Here is a 16653-nt window from a genome sequence, read left to right on the forward strand (position 1 = left end):
GAGATTGTGTTCAAAGACCATGGAGGGGGAATGTGATATTGTAATTGATAATAAGAAATGTATATTTGGTCTTTGTCTCTATTTCTGGCACAGAGCTCTTAAAACCCTTGACATTTCCTAAGTGATAAAGGTGTCTTTTGTTATGTTAGTGAGGTGACTTTTGGACTGCACCAAAGCCTCTTGGGGTGGTAATAATGAGGGCATGACCAGGGAGTTAGATAGACGAGTTAGCAATTCAGGGCCAAATATCAGACAACGATTTTCTTGGACAGGTGTCATATGCACCTCTGTTCAATGAATAGGAATCTTAGAACTGCACTAAAGGCATGGTTTCATCTGATGGGAAACAACGCTCACTAATTGTTTGTGAAATAAAACTGGATAAAACGTAAATGTAAGTTATATGTTATATCTTTTTTTTTAAAAAATATTTATTTATTTATTTATTTTTGGCTGCATTGGGTCTTCGTTGCTGCGCCCGGGCTTTCTCTAGTTGCGGCAAGCGGGGGCTACTCTTCATTGAGGTTCGCGGGCTTCTCCTTGTGGTGGCTTCTCTTATTGCAGAGCACGAGCTCTAGGTGCGCGGGCTTCAGTGGTTGTGGCATGTGGGTGCAGTAGTTGTGGCTCATGGGCTCTACAGTACAGGCTCAGTAGTTATGGTGCACGGGCCCAGTTGCTCCACGGCGTGTGAGATCTTCCCAGACAGGGATCGAACCCGTGTCCCCTGTATTGGCAGGCGGATTCTTAGCCACTGCACCACCAGGGAAGTCCCAGTTATATGTTTTAGATATAAAATGTATAAAGTATAAACCACATATACACTGAAGAGAAATATACAGGTCTAGGGTGAATACTTTCTGCCATCAAGTAGTTCATATTCTTGATAGAGAAACAAAGACAGACAACTAGATGGAACAATACCATAATGCTATATTAATTTGAATAAAAAATGAAGGTAGAAGTGATTAACTCTGTTTTTTTTATGATCACATTCTATTTTTCCAAATAAGAATCCACCATTTGTGCAGTGTTTTGAGGGTACAGAGGTGTTTGTCAGATAGAGGAATGGATGACCTCTTAACAAAGAGCTGTACTTCTGGTTCTTGTAATCTGAGCCTCACCTCGTTACAGCTCCTTAAGATGCTTTCAATCTACCAATTCTAGACCAGTTTTAACCCTGAATACTTAGACAACTTTCCTTGCAGCTGCAGATGAACATTCAATCAATGTTGGTGGAGCATCTACCAGGAAGATAGAAGATCGTCTTTGGAAGATAATGTATAGGTCCCTGTCCTCAAATAGCTTAGAACAAGAATAATGCATTTAAAAATTTGCCACCAATAGAATAGAGTGTACGTTACATATCAGATGAATGGTATAGACGTTAAGTACTAGGCCAGTTCGGAGGAGGGAAGGATGTTTTCCAGCTGGAGTGATCCAGCTGTTGTGATTAATCAGCATGAGAATGCCCTGGGGGATGGTAGCTGGCTCTGTTTTCTGAGGCCTTTAGTGCTGACTTAGCCATTCCAGGAGTAAAGGAAACTGACTCCAGTGAAAAAGTCCCAGCCTGACTTCTTTTCTAGAAAAGCATTGGCAAGTGGACTCTCTATTGTAATTCAATGATGAACAGCTTGACACAACTGTCATGGATTGTCCTGGCTTCTCCTGGATGTGAATTAGATCCTTTTGTAAACTGCAAAAATTCCTTAAGGTCACAAAGTACCATTCTGCTGTCTTGCTCTGCACAGTATAAAAGGGTCCCTTAATTATGTACTTGGGAAAAAAGTACAAGGATTCTCATAATGTATTTGTAATTCATGGTCATGTGAAGTAAGATCTGTATTTGAATTCCAGTTCTGTCATTTGCCAGCTGTGTGACCTTGGAGAAGTCAGTCTCTCTGGTCCTTCCTCACTCTCCGCCCCCCCCCCCGCCCCCATAGATTTCTGCTTTTAATCCTGAGTATGTAAGTGTTAAATGACATCACACATTTATCCAATAGTTACCATTCAGGTTAATAAGATCCAGGATCTGTAGTTTATCCATTTTCCTTTCCTTTTTTTTTTTTTTTTTTTAAATCAGATAATTCTTTCTGTTTCTAGTTTCCCCCTTTGGATATGGATTGAATTATACTATTTCCAATATAATTACCTCAAAAAAGGGAGACAATCAAACTTCCACCAGAGGCACCTAAAATAAGGGCTGTACCTTTAAATACTGATAGGGAGACACCCCACCTAAATTTAGTCTGTCATGATTGTGCTACGGTATAGAGATATAGGCTTCATGAAAGATTATCCAGTTAAGGATAATCATTTATTCCCTCTTCATCATTTATTCCCTCTTCAGCATTCTTTCTTTAGTTATGTAGATCTCAGTTTTGAATTATCTTCCTTCTCTGTGCAGAACTTAAAAAAAATACTTTATCTTTTAGAGCAGATTTAAGTTTACAACAAAATGGCGAGAAATGTACAGAGATTTCCCACATGTCCCCTTACCCCAGACAAGTATAGCATCCCTCCTTACGCACATCTTCCACCAGAGTGGTACATTTGTTACAACTGATGAACCTACACTGACACATCATTGTCACACAAAATCCGTAGTTAACATTAGGGTTCATTCTTGGCGTTGGACATTCTGTGGGTTTGGGCAAATGTGTAATGACATGTGTCCATTATTATAGTATCATACAGAGCATTTTCATTGCCTTAAAAATCCTCTATCCTCCACCTATTGATCCTTCTCTCTGTCCTCAGCCCTTGGTAACCACTGACTTTTTACTGTCTCCATAGTTTTGTCTTTTTCAGAATGTCATATAGTTGGAATCATAGAATATGTAACCTTTTCAGATTGGCTTCTTTCACTTAGAAATATGCATTTAAAGTTTCTCCATGTCTTTTCATGGCTTGATAGCTCATTTCTTTTTAGCACTGAATAATATTCCATTGTCTGGATGTACCGCACTTCATCCATTTACCTACTGAAGGACATCTTGGTTGCTTCTAAGTTTTGGCAATCATGATTAAAGCTACTATAAACATATGTGTGTGGGTTTTAGTGTGAGCAAGTTTTCAGTTTCTTTGGAAAAATACCAAGGAGTGTGATTACTGGATTGTATGCTAAGAGTATGTTTAATTTTGTAAGATACTGCCAAACTTTCTTTCAAAGTGGCTTTATACCATTTTGCATTCCCAACAGCAATAAATGACAGTTACTGTTTTCCACATCCTCACCAGCATTTGGTATTGTCAGTGTTCTGTGTCTTAGCCATTATAATAGGTGTGTAGTGGTATCTCATTGTTGTAATTTGCAATTCTCCAATGGCATATGATGTGGAAAACTTCTTTTAATACTTCTTTCAGGGTAGGTCTGTTAGCAATGGCTTTCCTCAGTGTTTGTTTGTTTGAGAAAATATTTCCCCTTCACTTTTAAAGGATAATTTTGCTGGATACAGAATACTTGGTTGGGAAGATTTTCTATCAGCCCTTGAATATTTCACCCCGCCTTCTTCTTGCTTGCATGGTTTCTGGTGAGAAGTCCACTATAATCCTTATCCTTGCTCCTTTATAGGTAAGGTGTTTCCCCCCATCTTGTTTCTTTAAAGATTTTGTTTTGTCTTTGGTTTACTGCAGTTTGAATATAATATGCCTAGGTATATATATTTTTGATATTTACCCTGCTTAGTATTCTCTGAGGTCCCTGATCAATGGCTTAATGCCTGTCATTAATGTTGGAAAATTCTCAGCCACTATTACTTCAAGTATTTCTTCTACTCTGTTCTATCTTCTTCTGGTATTCCAGTTATCTATATATTACATTAAAAAAATTGTCCCACAGTTTTGGGTGTTCTTTTCCTATGTTTTTAATTCTTTTTTTCTCTTGGAGAAAGAGAGTTTGAAAAGTTTCTATCTGACCTATCTTCTAGTTCACTGATTCTTTCCTTGGCCATGTCCAGTCTACCAATGTGACCACTGAAAGCATTCTTCATTTCTGTGTAGTTATTTTTGATTTCTAGCTTTTCCTTTACTTTCTTAGGATTTCCACTTCTATGTTTACATTATCCATCTGTTCTTGTATTTTTTTCACTTTTACCTTGGATCCTTTAACATATTAACCATAGTTTTTTTTTTTTTTTTTTTCTTTTTCTTTTTGCGGTATGCGGGCCTCTCACTGTCGTGGCCTCTCCCGTTGCGGAGCACAGGCTCCGGACGCGCAGGCCCAGCGGCCATGGCTCACGGGCCCAGCCGCTCCGCGGCATATGGGATCCTCCCAGATCGGGGCACGAACCCGTATCCCCTGCATCGGCAGGCGGACTCTCAACCACTGCGCCACCAGGGAGGCCCAACCATAGTTGTTTTTAAATTCCCTGCCTAGTAATTCCAAAATGGATGTCATGTCTGAGTCTGATTCCGATACTTACTTTGTCTCTTCAGACGTTTTTTTTTTTTTCTTTCCTTTTAGCATGACTTCTAATTATTTTGTTGAAAGCTGGACATGATATATTGGGTAATAGAAATTGAGGTAAATAGATCTTTGGTGTGAGATTCTATGTTAATCTGGCTAGGAGTTGGGCTCTATTTAATGCTGTTGTAGCTGTAGGTTCTGGAGGCTTTAAACTCCCCCAGGTGTCCTTGCTTTTGTCTCCCTTGTTGTCATTGGGCTTCCCTAAGAACTCCTCCGCAGATAGTCTCCACCTCAACTTTTGTACAGCTATAATCCATTGTTATAGTAGAGTCCTGTTGGTATGGTGGTAAGTTTTGAAGGAGGGGAAGCATTCTAAAATCTTACGATTAAATCTAAGTCTTTTAGTGGATCTGTGTTTCTGAGCTGTGACCTTCACAAGTGTTTCTTAGCCCCCGCCCCCATCTTTTTTTTTCACTCCTAGGTGAGACAGCAAAATTAGAGAGGGCTGCATTTGAGAAATGCAGTTTCCCCAGGTGGCATAAACCTCTGAAAAGGCAGTTCCTCCAGAGAACAGCCCTTTGTTATAAAGATTGCTCGGGGTATATTTCACAATGGTTACTTTTCCTCTCCTTTTGCTGGAACCAGAAAGGGATGTTTCTTGGCTCTTCAATGTAGGAAACTGGTGGAATCCCTGGAGGTAAAAGCGATGAAAGTGTACAGGTCCCTCTAAGACCGTGTTCCAAAGAGTTTCTCACTCAAGGTAGTGCACACTCAGCCCTGAGCAATTCATCCAAATTACCATTTAAGTGTTGCTACCAGTTTATGGCTCCAGCAACTTCAGCTCCAGGATCTTGGCAATGAGGCTCTGAATTTGCCTGTCTCTCCAGATTTCCAGTGCTAAAGATGTACACGTTGACTGTTGTATTTGAATGGACCCTCCAAGCTAGCTGAATTTTTCATATGTGTCCTTCTCACATGCAAATCAACCTTGGCTCTGAAATAACACTTGGTTTTCAAGCTTTTTGTTTAGGTTTCTTCTAGGGAGGCATTGGGAACACAAGGAAAGATGAGCTTTGCACTATATTTTGCATCTAATGAACTCTTCAGCTTCTGTTTTATTTCTTGGGCTTATGGAAACAAGTTTTTATAATTACAGAGGGACACCCTGAAAAATCTTATAATTCCTTATATCTGTGATTCTTAGTTTATGTTTGAGATTGAGATAAATAGGAAGAAAGCTTATGTGGCTTCAGAGGTTTTTTTTCCAATAGGAGATCAGAGCATTTGGTGGTAAAAACTCTCCACTTATTCTGCTATTTTCCTCATTTTTTTTTTTTCCATGGGATGTAAGCGACTGACCTATTATCAAATCAGGATAGACGGAAGAGAACTGGCCTTCTCTGTTCAGGTCTGTGCTGGCTCATGAAACCTGGAAGATTTCCTGGCCCTTCCCTCAGGCCATGCAGACATGTGTGTTGCAGCTGCATTTATTAACCTGGTTGGTCGTCCTCCTGAACTGGATAGCCACACAATCTACCACCGACTACCATCGTGTATGGTATATCTTAGAAAATGAATCATTTAAGAACACTTTAAAAATATAAATGATATTTTTATTTCTTTATATTACAAAAACTGGAAAATAGAGATAAATAACAAGCCAATTTATTTCACAATGAATTTTCCCTTTTTATAGTACATTTCCTTCCTTCTTTTTCTTATATATGTTTTTCATATAACTGCAGTCACAGGTAACGTAACTACGTAATGTAGTTAATGTGACCATGGTATAGTGAACTTCTAGTCATTCTGATATGTGGCACCAAGAAATTCTTCAGCACCAGCTGGGTGTCCTACAATTCAACTCAGTTCTGACACTGTCTACCCAGAGATAGCCTCAGGTTCCACAGGTTAAGGGCTCAGTCCCACAAGACTGCCCTCTGCTTCAGATTCCAATCACAAGTCCAGGTTGTCACCTGTGCTTCTGACAGACTGCCTATAGATCAGAGGTTCCCACGACCCCCTCCTTGGGTTCAATTGATTTGCTAGAGCAGCTCACAGAACTCAGGAGACTAGTTTACTCACTAGATTACCATTTTATTACAAAGGATATTAAAGGATAAGAATCAACAGCCAGATGAAGAGATACATATGAAGGTTTTGAACAAAGGAGCTTCTGTCCCCATGGAGTTTGGGGACCTGACACGGTGGCACATGAAAGCACTCTGGTTCACCAACCTGGAAGCTCTTTGTAACCCCTCTTTTTGGGTTTTTTATGGAAGCTTCATTACATAGGCATGATTGATAAAAATCGTTGGCCATTGGTGACTGATTCCACCTCCAGCCCCTCTCTCCTGCCTGGAAATCAGGGGATGGGATTGAAAGTTCCAACCCTCTGTTCGTGGTTGGTTCCCCTGGCAACCAGCCACCCCAACCCCATCTTTAGGGGATTTCTAAAAGTCATCTCATTAACATAAACTCAGTTGTGGTTGAAAAGTCCTTGTTATGGATAGCAAGACACCTATTTCACCTTTATGGCTGTGAAGCCATTTGAGGAACTGGGGACAAGAAACCAAATATTATAACAAAAGATGATCCCCTCACCCTTTTTTTTTTTTAGTTGAAATATAATTGATTTACAATGTTGTGTTAGTTTCAGGTGTATGGCAAAATGATTCAGTGATACATACATATATATCTATTTTTTTCAGATTCTTTTCCCTTATAGATTATTATAAAATATTGAGATAATTCCAAGGGTTTTAGGAGCTGCGATCTAGGAACCATGTACAAAAACAAAAATATGTATTTATAACTTACATAATATTGTACATCAACTAAGCTTCAATTTTAAGAATTAAATTTAAAAAGTAAAATAAAATATAATCCCTTAAAAATGTATTTATTATAAATCACAGAATCACACATAATTAATGTTAAGAAAGCAGGATACAATTCGTCATGGGAGGCAAGAAAGGACGAGGCAACTAACTGGCCTTCTGCTCTCAATCTGTACTCACACTGGTGCCAGAGACTTCAGGGGGGTGCGACCCAAAGGTATTTCTTTGACATGAAGTCATATTTTCTGATGGCAGTTATGGGAAATGAGATTGGAAAGGGTTAACAGATGGTTTTCAGTTCCTTCAAGAACCCTGCTGACTTTTGTACAGTAAAATAATGAAGTTCCAATTTGGGAGAAAATTTGCTACTGTGACACTAATACAGCCCCAGGCTATCAGAGGATTAGATGAGCCCAAAGCCTTGTGAGCCATCAGCTGTGGCACTGGAGGGTGATTCAGCATGTCGGTTGCTGGCAGCAGAGCTGTTAATTGGAACGGGAGAGAGAGGAGCCCTAGTTTGGCAGGTCAGGTTTAAATGGGTGGATTGTCTGATGGAGACTTTTTCTGTTCTCTTCTGGCTTTGTTCAATGCTTATAGCCAGACTGTCCTGCTCCCAGATGGACGTTGCTAGCCTTGGAATGCCATTCTTTTTGTCGCTGTGTAGTTCCAGATTTCATAGGGCTTGGGTAAGTGAGAGGGGTAATATAGCCTACTTTCATCATCTGACTCTGTGATTTCTCTGGAACCTTATTTTACTTTCCAGCTCATTTCATTCTTCTGTCAGCATTGTTCTATGCTCCTTCCCTCCTAATCATAGAGCAGGCATTGCTGCAAGTTTATTTTCAGTGCAGTTCAATTCAGCAAGTGTTTATTAAGTCCCTAATGAGATGGCAAGAGCAGAGGATGTGGTCGCCAAAGACCTAAGTTCAGAAACTGCTTTTACTACTTAGATAGATAACTTAGAAGTTTGATTAGTTCCCATTTGTTTATTTTTGCTTTTATTTCGGTTGCCTTGGGAGACTGACCTAAGAAGACATTGCTATGATTTATGTCAGAGAATGTTTTGCCTATGTTTCCTTCTAGGAGTTTTGCGGTGTCCTGTCTTTTTAAGTCTTTAAGCCATTTTGAGTTATTTTTGTATATGGTATGAGGGTGTGTTCTAACTTCATTGATTTATATGCAGCTGTCCAGCTTCCCCAACACCACTTGCTGAAGAGGCTGTCTTTTCTCCATTGTATATTCTTCTCTCCTTTGCCAAAGATTAATTGATCATAGGTGTGTGGGTTTATTTCTGGGTTCTCTATTCTGTTCCATCGATCCATTTGTCTGTTTTGTGTCCATGCCACACCGTTTTGATTACTGTGGCTTTGTAGTATTGTCTGAAGTCTGGGAGGGTTATGCCTCCAGCTTTGTTCTTTTTCCTCAGGATAGCCTTGTCAATTCTGGGTCTTTCGTGGTTCCATATAATTTTTAGGATTATTTGTTCTAGTTCTTTAAAAAAAATGTAATGGGTAATTTGATAGAGTTCACATTAAATCTGTAGATTGCTTTGGGTAGTATGGGCATTTTAATAATACTAATTCTTCCAATCCAAGAACATGGAATATCATTTCATTTCTTTGAGTCATCTTCAATTTCCTTGATCAATGTTTTATAGTTCCCAGCATATAAGTCTTTCACCTCCTTGGTCAGATTTACTCCAAAGTATTTTATTTTTGGATGCAATTTCAAAAGAGATTTTAAAAAAACTTTCTCTTTCTGATATTTCATGTTAATGTAAAGAAATGCTACAGATTTCTGTATGTAGTAACTCTTTCTTCTGATGGCTACCTCTTGCATTTATTACTATTTGCTGACTTTTCCATTTTAGACAAAAATCTATTGACTTCCTATTATAGAAGATGTGAATTTATCTCTATTTCATCTCTTTTCCTAAACAACCCCTCCCCACCACCATATTAGTTTCCTGCTGCTGCTATAACAAATTACCACAAAGTTAATGGCTTGAAACAACAGAAAAAATGTATTCTTTCATATTTCCGTAAGTCTAAAATTAGTATCGCTGGGCCAAAATCAAGATGCTGACAGGGCAGCACTCCCTTCAGAGGCTCTGGGGGAGATCCTATTCCTTGCTTCTTTTGGCTTCTGGTGGCTGCCAGCATTCCTTGGTTTGTGACCATATCACTTTGATTTAAGCCTCCATCTTCATACTGTGCCTTCTCCTCTGTGTGTCTGTCTGACCTCCATATGGCTCCCTTTTATATGGAAACATGTGATTACATTTAGGACCACCAGGTAATCCAGGATAATTTCCTCATCTCAAAATCCTTAATTTAATCACACCAAACAAGGACCCTTTTCTTTTTCAAATCAGGTCAGAGTTACACGTTCCAGGGATTAGGGCCTGATATCTTTCGGGGACATTATTCAGCCTTCTTCATCACCTGCATTCATTATGGATTAATTGGACGTTTTGCTCAGCTAATATTTTGTGCTGACAGTTTTTCTTACGATTATGTAGATATTGTGCACAGCTGAACCATGTAGTATTCTATGATGGCATTTCTTGTATTGCTCACCATGTGTTTTCTTTGGAGGAAACCATTTTTGATTTGTGAGTTTTTTTATTAGTTTTCTAGGTGCTCTTCACCAAGTCAGTCTCAATCTTTCTCACAGAATCATGAAACTCCTCTCAATATGGAAAAGCATATGAGGGGCTCCTCATCACTCTCCTGTTTTTTAATTGGATGCTCCAGTCTGGACTGGCCGCTCTGTTCTGTGGCACAGCTATCATCTCAAGACTTCTCTCCACCATTGTCCTCACCTTTCCTTGATCCCTTGCTTGTGCTGGAGCCTCTGTCTCTTGGAGCCCACGTCTTTTCTCTTCATGGTTTTCTTCCTTGTTTTGATAGAGTAAATCATGGGGTGGGTTTTTTTGGGTGCCTGAAAGATAACATTTTGGAGATCCTTTATTTCTGAAAATACCTTTATTCCACCTTCATCTTTGATTCATAGTTTGGGTATATGATCAAGACTGTACCAAAGAAATCCCAAAATGCTCTGGGGGTTGGTTTCCAGGGGTCACTCCTGGTACCAAGTCCTATATCAGCCAGGTTTCAATCAGAAAAGAGAAACCACATTACGTATTTGAAAGAGATAATTTAATATAAGGAAGGTAAAACGGGTGCTGGAGAAATGAAAAAGTGAAAAAGGGCCCTGAAGGAAACACAAAGATAATAATTGTAGGAAGAGGTAGCATACTTAGGGCAACGAAGGGAAGGTGTTAGATCCAGAAGCTTGAAGGAGGAGCCTCAGATCCAGACCTCAGATGAAGAGGTGAGGCCAGCCAGTACTGAGCTCTCCGAGGGGTAGCACGAGATTGGTTCTGGAGTTCTAGAAAAATAAAATACCCAAAGCCTGGAGAGTGATCAGCTGCCCCAGCCAGGGGAAGGGCTGTTACAGAGATGATGCTGATGGGAGTGGAAGGAAACAGGAGACAGCCTGTCCTCGTCCCTTCTCCAGAATCCCAGTCTCCCTCTCTGCCACCTATTGACACACTCTAACAGGAAGCCAAGTAGCGAAGGAGGAATGTGTGTCAGAGTCCCAGCTGTGGGGGGATTGAAGCTAAGGGGAAAGCTCAAAACCCAGCACAGTTGTCTTCCTGCAACTGGCATTGCTAGAAGTTTAGAATCTTCTCTGTAACCTTGGTGTTACAAAATTTCACTTAAAGTACCGTTGAGTGGATTTTTCTTTCAATGACTGAGTTAGGCATTGCTGGGTCCTTTCAATCTGGAAACTATATTCAGTTTTAGAAAAATGTCTTACATTACTGCTTTGGTCATTTTAGCCCCTCCATTTTCTTTATCTTTCTAGAATTCATACTGTATATCTCCTTTACCTCTTTGATTGTCTAATTTTCCTATATTCTTGTCTTGCGTTTCTTATCTCTTTTTCTTCTTGTGATGCTCATTGTGAGATTTTTCTCAACTTTCTATTCTAACCCTTTTAAGTTTTAAAATTTCTGCTAATATATTTTTAACTTTCCAAGACCTCTTTTTTAATCATCTTGTCTTCTTTTTTAAATGGCACTCTATTCAACGATAGCACTCTTCATAGATCTTGATCTTGTTTCATCCTTTCTTATATCTCTTATGCTATATTAAATATATTTAAAATTTTTTCTTCTATAGCACTTATTGTCTTTCTCGGTCTGTCTCTTATGTTATGGTCTTTCCTCAGATCTCGGATACTGATTGGTCATCCTTTTGAAGGACCAAGTACTCAAAGGCTGAATGGAACAGCTGTGTGTGGGGACAGGGCTCTCTGATTGTTGAATCTCACTATAGGATACTCAAGTAAGAACCTGGGTAATTACTTTGTAATCAAACAGCAATATCTATAGGTATTTTTGGTCCGCCTCCCCGTGCCCCCATCCTTGGACCTGTCAGGTTGCACAGAGAGGAGCTTTTTAGTTTCCAGCCGGGGGCTGTATCCTGGTTGCCTCCTCGGGGAGCTAACTAGGAAAGGTGGAGGTGCCCACCATTCATGGCTCATCTTCTGTCAAAAGCTCCTGTGTTCTATGCAGTGTCTCCCTCCTTCCCATAACCGTGCCTAGTATTCCTGTTTCCAGAGCTTCTTTGTTTACTCTGTTCAGAGAGTAAACCTCCCCTCCTCTGCCAGGTTAGGAGATGGCGTGATGTTGGCTGTACACGCTGTGCGAGACCTGGGAGTCTATCTGTTCCTTGCACAGACTTCCAACCAGTTCTTCTCTTTTCCTCACTCTGGCCTTCGGAGGCTCCTGCTGACACCACGTGCTGAGCTTTTGGAGCAGCCTTCTCCCTCAAGCAGAGAGATGTGAGAGCTCATCTCTTTTGGACGTGCATACTGCCCTGTCAGGACTGAAAACCGGCAGGCACAAGCATATTTCAGTTGGAAAAGATATTGTAGGAAGTTTACGAAATACTTGTTCTACTGCAGTGAGAAGGTTTTGTGATATAAGCATTCCAAGGAGCCCCCTTCTAGCTCCACTTTACACACTCACTCAGGACAGCTGGCTGTGGACAGATCTTTGACAAGTTATGGGCAGCCCACCACGTTCTTCCTGCCTTGCTTTAAGCACCCAGGTGACCCTCACATCTGCCGTGAAGCCTTCCTGACTACTGCAGTTCACACTTCCGTCTTTCTTTCTGGTTCTAACTACCCAGGGTGCTGATCCCTGGGCTTCCCTGGGACATCTTCTCACCTTGCTGTCTAGTATGATTTATTCATTGTTTAGGTGTTTACCACTTTTGCCCTGCACGGATGGTGAGTACTTTGGGGGGATGGTGGAGCCGAATTCCACGTGTTTGTATCCCTCCATTCTGTGCAGAGTGTCTTCTTACACACACACACACACACTCACTCACAAAAACCCTCCCTTTACTTCAACCAGCAATTATTTGATTATGAATAAATAATGACTGAGGGGAATATTAGTATCACACGTATATAGTTCTTTATAAAGACACTTCGCATGCTTTATGCCACTTAATTTTCATAATTGGGGAGGAGGATGTGTTGTACCTTTTTTTTTTTTTTTGTGGTGCACGGGCCTCTCACTGCCGTGGCCTCTCCCGCTGCGGAGCACAGGCTCCGGATGCGCAGGCTCGGCAGCCATGGCTCACGGGCCCAGCCGCTCCGTGGCATGTGGGATCTTCCCGGACCGGGGCATGAACCCGTGTCCCCTGCATTGGCAGGCGGACTCTCAACCACTGCGCCACCAGGGAAGCCTTGTTGTACCTTTTTGATGGCTGAAAACACAGAGGCTCAGGGAGGTGAGATAACATGCAGGACTGGCAGCCACGTTTTTCCTTATGACAATCAAATACTCTTTATTTTGGACACAAATATTCTTAGCAACATTATTTGTAATAGGCCTAAACCGGAAACAACCAAAGTATCTAACCATCTAAAGATGAATGGATGAGCAAATGGTGGCAAATCCATACAATGGAGTACTACCCTGCAATGAAAATGAATGAATGATTGATGCACAACATGGATAATTCTCAAGATAATTATACTGAAAGCAAAAAGCCAGACAAAAAAAGAGTGCATCCTGTAGGGTTCCACTTATAGAAAACTCTAGGAAATGCAAAATAACGTATAGCCACAGCAGATCCTGTGGTTGCCTGGGGATGGGAGTGAGAGTCAGACAGTCTTTGCCATGCACTACAGCTGACTCTCTCACAAAAGGAGGGCTGGCAGACCCTCACCCCACCTGCTCACAGAGGGGCATCCTCGGCCCTGGCAGCACACGAGTAGGTAAGTGACCCGACGAGGCTGGCAGAGACCAGGTGTCTAGTCTCCCAGTCACCTTAGACCCCGCTTCTTCTCAGACCAGTGTGGGATTGTTTTGTCATAAAAATACAAGTGTAGTCATAAAACATGTCTTTGTGGGAGAAAAAAGTTCCCAAGCCTAGGAATGTGTGTGTGTAAATGTGAGACAAGCTAAGACAGGTGTCACCCCTTTCCCTCCCCTAGCCTGGGGCCAGGGTGGCCAGGTGTGAGCTCACGCTAACCTACAACACGAGGGAAGCCCTGAAAGGCGGATGGCATCTGATACCTTCTGTATCAGGCTTAGAACAGTTTCCCAAAAGCTTTGCATTCTCTGGGTCAAGAGCTCGGTTTCCCCCCCGTCCCAAACACATGTGTATTTCAGCAGAAATTCAATCCCTGGGGTTCCAGCTCCTTCACACTTACATCAGTTAAACTAGCATTTCTGAAGAGACGTGATCCTGCAGAAGTCTCTGGAGACTAAGCTCAGCTTCATAGCCCTTCTCATTTCTTGACCTTAAACCAAAAAAGAGGAAGTCACATGTCGTTTTCTAGATCATCTTGACAAAGTCTTTCCTTTGGATTGGCCTGGATTGAATCTTCTCTCATGGATTCTTTTGCCACATTGTCATATTGCTTTGCCTGATGGGAGCAGCTGTCAGACGCCAGGCTGTGGCCGGTGGGCTGTGTCCCTGAGTCCCAACTGCCTGGTTCCTCCACAGAGCTGACCTGAGGGAGACTGGGGCTCTGCACCAGGTCAGGTGAGCTGTAGTTCCCAAAGCATCCTAGAGGTTATCTTTCACTTCCCTGGTCCCCCTTCTAGAGATGAAGAAACTCATGCCCAGGGGGCAAGTGTCTTCCTAGGATCACACAGATAATGAATAGAGATTCCCATTTTTTTAGGGACCGAAACTGCCAGACATCATGCTAAATGTTCTACATTATCTTATTTATCTTGTTCAGTAATTCATTACTAAGTCACTGTTAGCCCCATTTTACTGATGGTAGAAATGAGGCAATTTGTCTAAAGTCACAGCGCTTCCGTGGCAGGATGGAGATTGGAACCATGTGCCCACATTTGTGTGTTTCTCTCAACACATGTGCCATTTGGTTCCTGCAGGACTTGGGGGTGCGAGGAGGAGGCAAGAACCCAAGCCTCTCCACACCTGTCCTCTAATGTGTTTCTTGGTTTTGACATTCAGAATATTTTATGTAACCACTAGACTTCGGTGTATATGTCTAGTTCCTAAAAACTTGAAGCTATTTTCTCCTGACTTTGGTGTTGTGAGAACTAATACTAGGTGATGTTGTTGATTTAGCTTTCCACACAGTTGTTTTCTTTCTTTTTTTTTTTTTTTTTTTTGCGGTACGTGGGCCTCTCACTGTTGTGGCCTCTCCCATTGTGGAGCACAGGCTCCGGGCGCGCAGGCTCAGCGGCCATGCTCACGGGCCCAGCCGCTCCGCGGCATGTGGGATCCTCCCGGACCGGGGCGTGAACCCATATCCCCTGCATCGGCAGGTGGACTCTCAACCACCGCGCCACCAGGGAAGCCCAGTTGTTTTCTTTCTAACCAAGTCTAGCCCCTCCATACCTCTTCTGTTCATATCATCCGTCTCTCGTTGGCACCCAGTTCTCTCTTCCTTTTAGAAAGTTTCAAGAAAGGATCTACTCTTGGTGATTGATCACTCAGTGTAAACTTCAGCCAATCGAGACTTCTGCAGGGGTATTTGTCTTATTCCCGATGGTGGAATGGAGAGATTTCAAGGAAGAAGGAAAAAAGCAAGGAAATGCCACTCACTGGGATGTATTTTGTGTCAGCTCTTGTGCTAGATTCTGTTACATAACTTTACTTATAAAACACTTCCTTTCCTCCTCCCCGTTTTTAACAGATAAGGACACTGAAGCTTAGAGATGTTAAATAACTTGCCCCCAGTCCTCAAGTAGTGACTTCTATTTGTGGGATTCTTTTCACTGTACCATCAACTAGAAGGGGAGGATTTTGAGGGTGATCAGGTCGGGAGGGAGGGGCTTCTCTGTGTCCTTGGATCAACTGTGAGAGGCTGACCTCTACTGGAGCACATAGCACTTGAACATGAAAAGGGAGAAATAAGTTTCTTAGCCTCAAGTGATATTTTCTCACATTTTGGAGAGGAATCTATTTAACATAGCTATGCCAAATGCCTTCTACCTACGAAATGCTGCCCTAACTGAAAAGGTAAAGCAAATATAAATCAATGGGCCTGTGTAAGTAACAGTAGGAACAAGAGTCCTACACCCGGTGTGGCCAGCTTCACCAGGGAGGTATTTCCAAAGAGTGAACGACAAGACTCTTCTCGAAGGACTGGAAGACTCTGGTTTAGCCAAAGAGCAGCCCTTCTCTAGGTATATCCTTCTCATATCATATCCCATGTGTTATAATACGCACATCTGCATTCTGTGTCATTATTTTTGTCCCCTTGTCTATTTTTTTTTTCACGCAACATTGATTCTTTAAACAGCCATGTTCTCTGAGAATCACATAAAATGGGTCTGAGACACAGAGAGCTGACTCTTATGAATGTTTTATTTACTTATCTGTCATTCTTATCAGTGGCCTTCTCCCCTGTCTCTGGTTACCTTTTTCACTTAGCTGGCCAACTGAGAATTAGACGAAGGATGGAAATAAATTGGCAGATTGCCTTAGCTGCTAGACAAGGGTTCTTTCTTTCTGTGGTTTAGATTCACAAAGGGTTTTCTAGGCATTGGAAGTTGGTACAAAGCAGCATGGTCTAAAGGTTGCAGCCCAGAAGTATAAATGAAGAAGTCAGGTTCGTTGGCTTCATGCTGCCAGTTTTTGATGTGATGAAGTCACTTGTATCTTTTTTTTTTAAATTGAGGTATAGTTGATTTATAATGTGATAGTTTCACTTGTAAAGCAAAGTGATTCAGTTATCTATTATCTATGTATCTATCATCTATCTATCTATGTATCTATCTATCTATTTTTTTCAGATTCTTTTCCATTATAGGTTATTGCAAGATACTGAATATAATTCCCTGTGCTATACAGTAGGTTCTTGTTGCTTATCTATTTTATATATAGTCGTGTGTAT

This window comes from Mesoplodon densirostris, chromosome 6 (genome assembly GCF_025265405.1).
Source record: "Mesoplodon densirostris isolate mMesDen1 chromosome 6, mMesDen1 primary haplotype, whole genome shotgun sequence".
Classification (NCBI taxonomy): domain Eukaryota; kingdom Metazoa; phylum Chordata; class Mammalia; order Artiodactyla; family Ziphiidae; genus Mesoplodon; species Mesoplodon densirostris.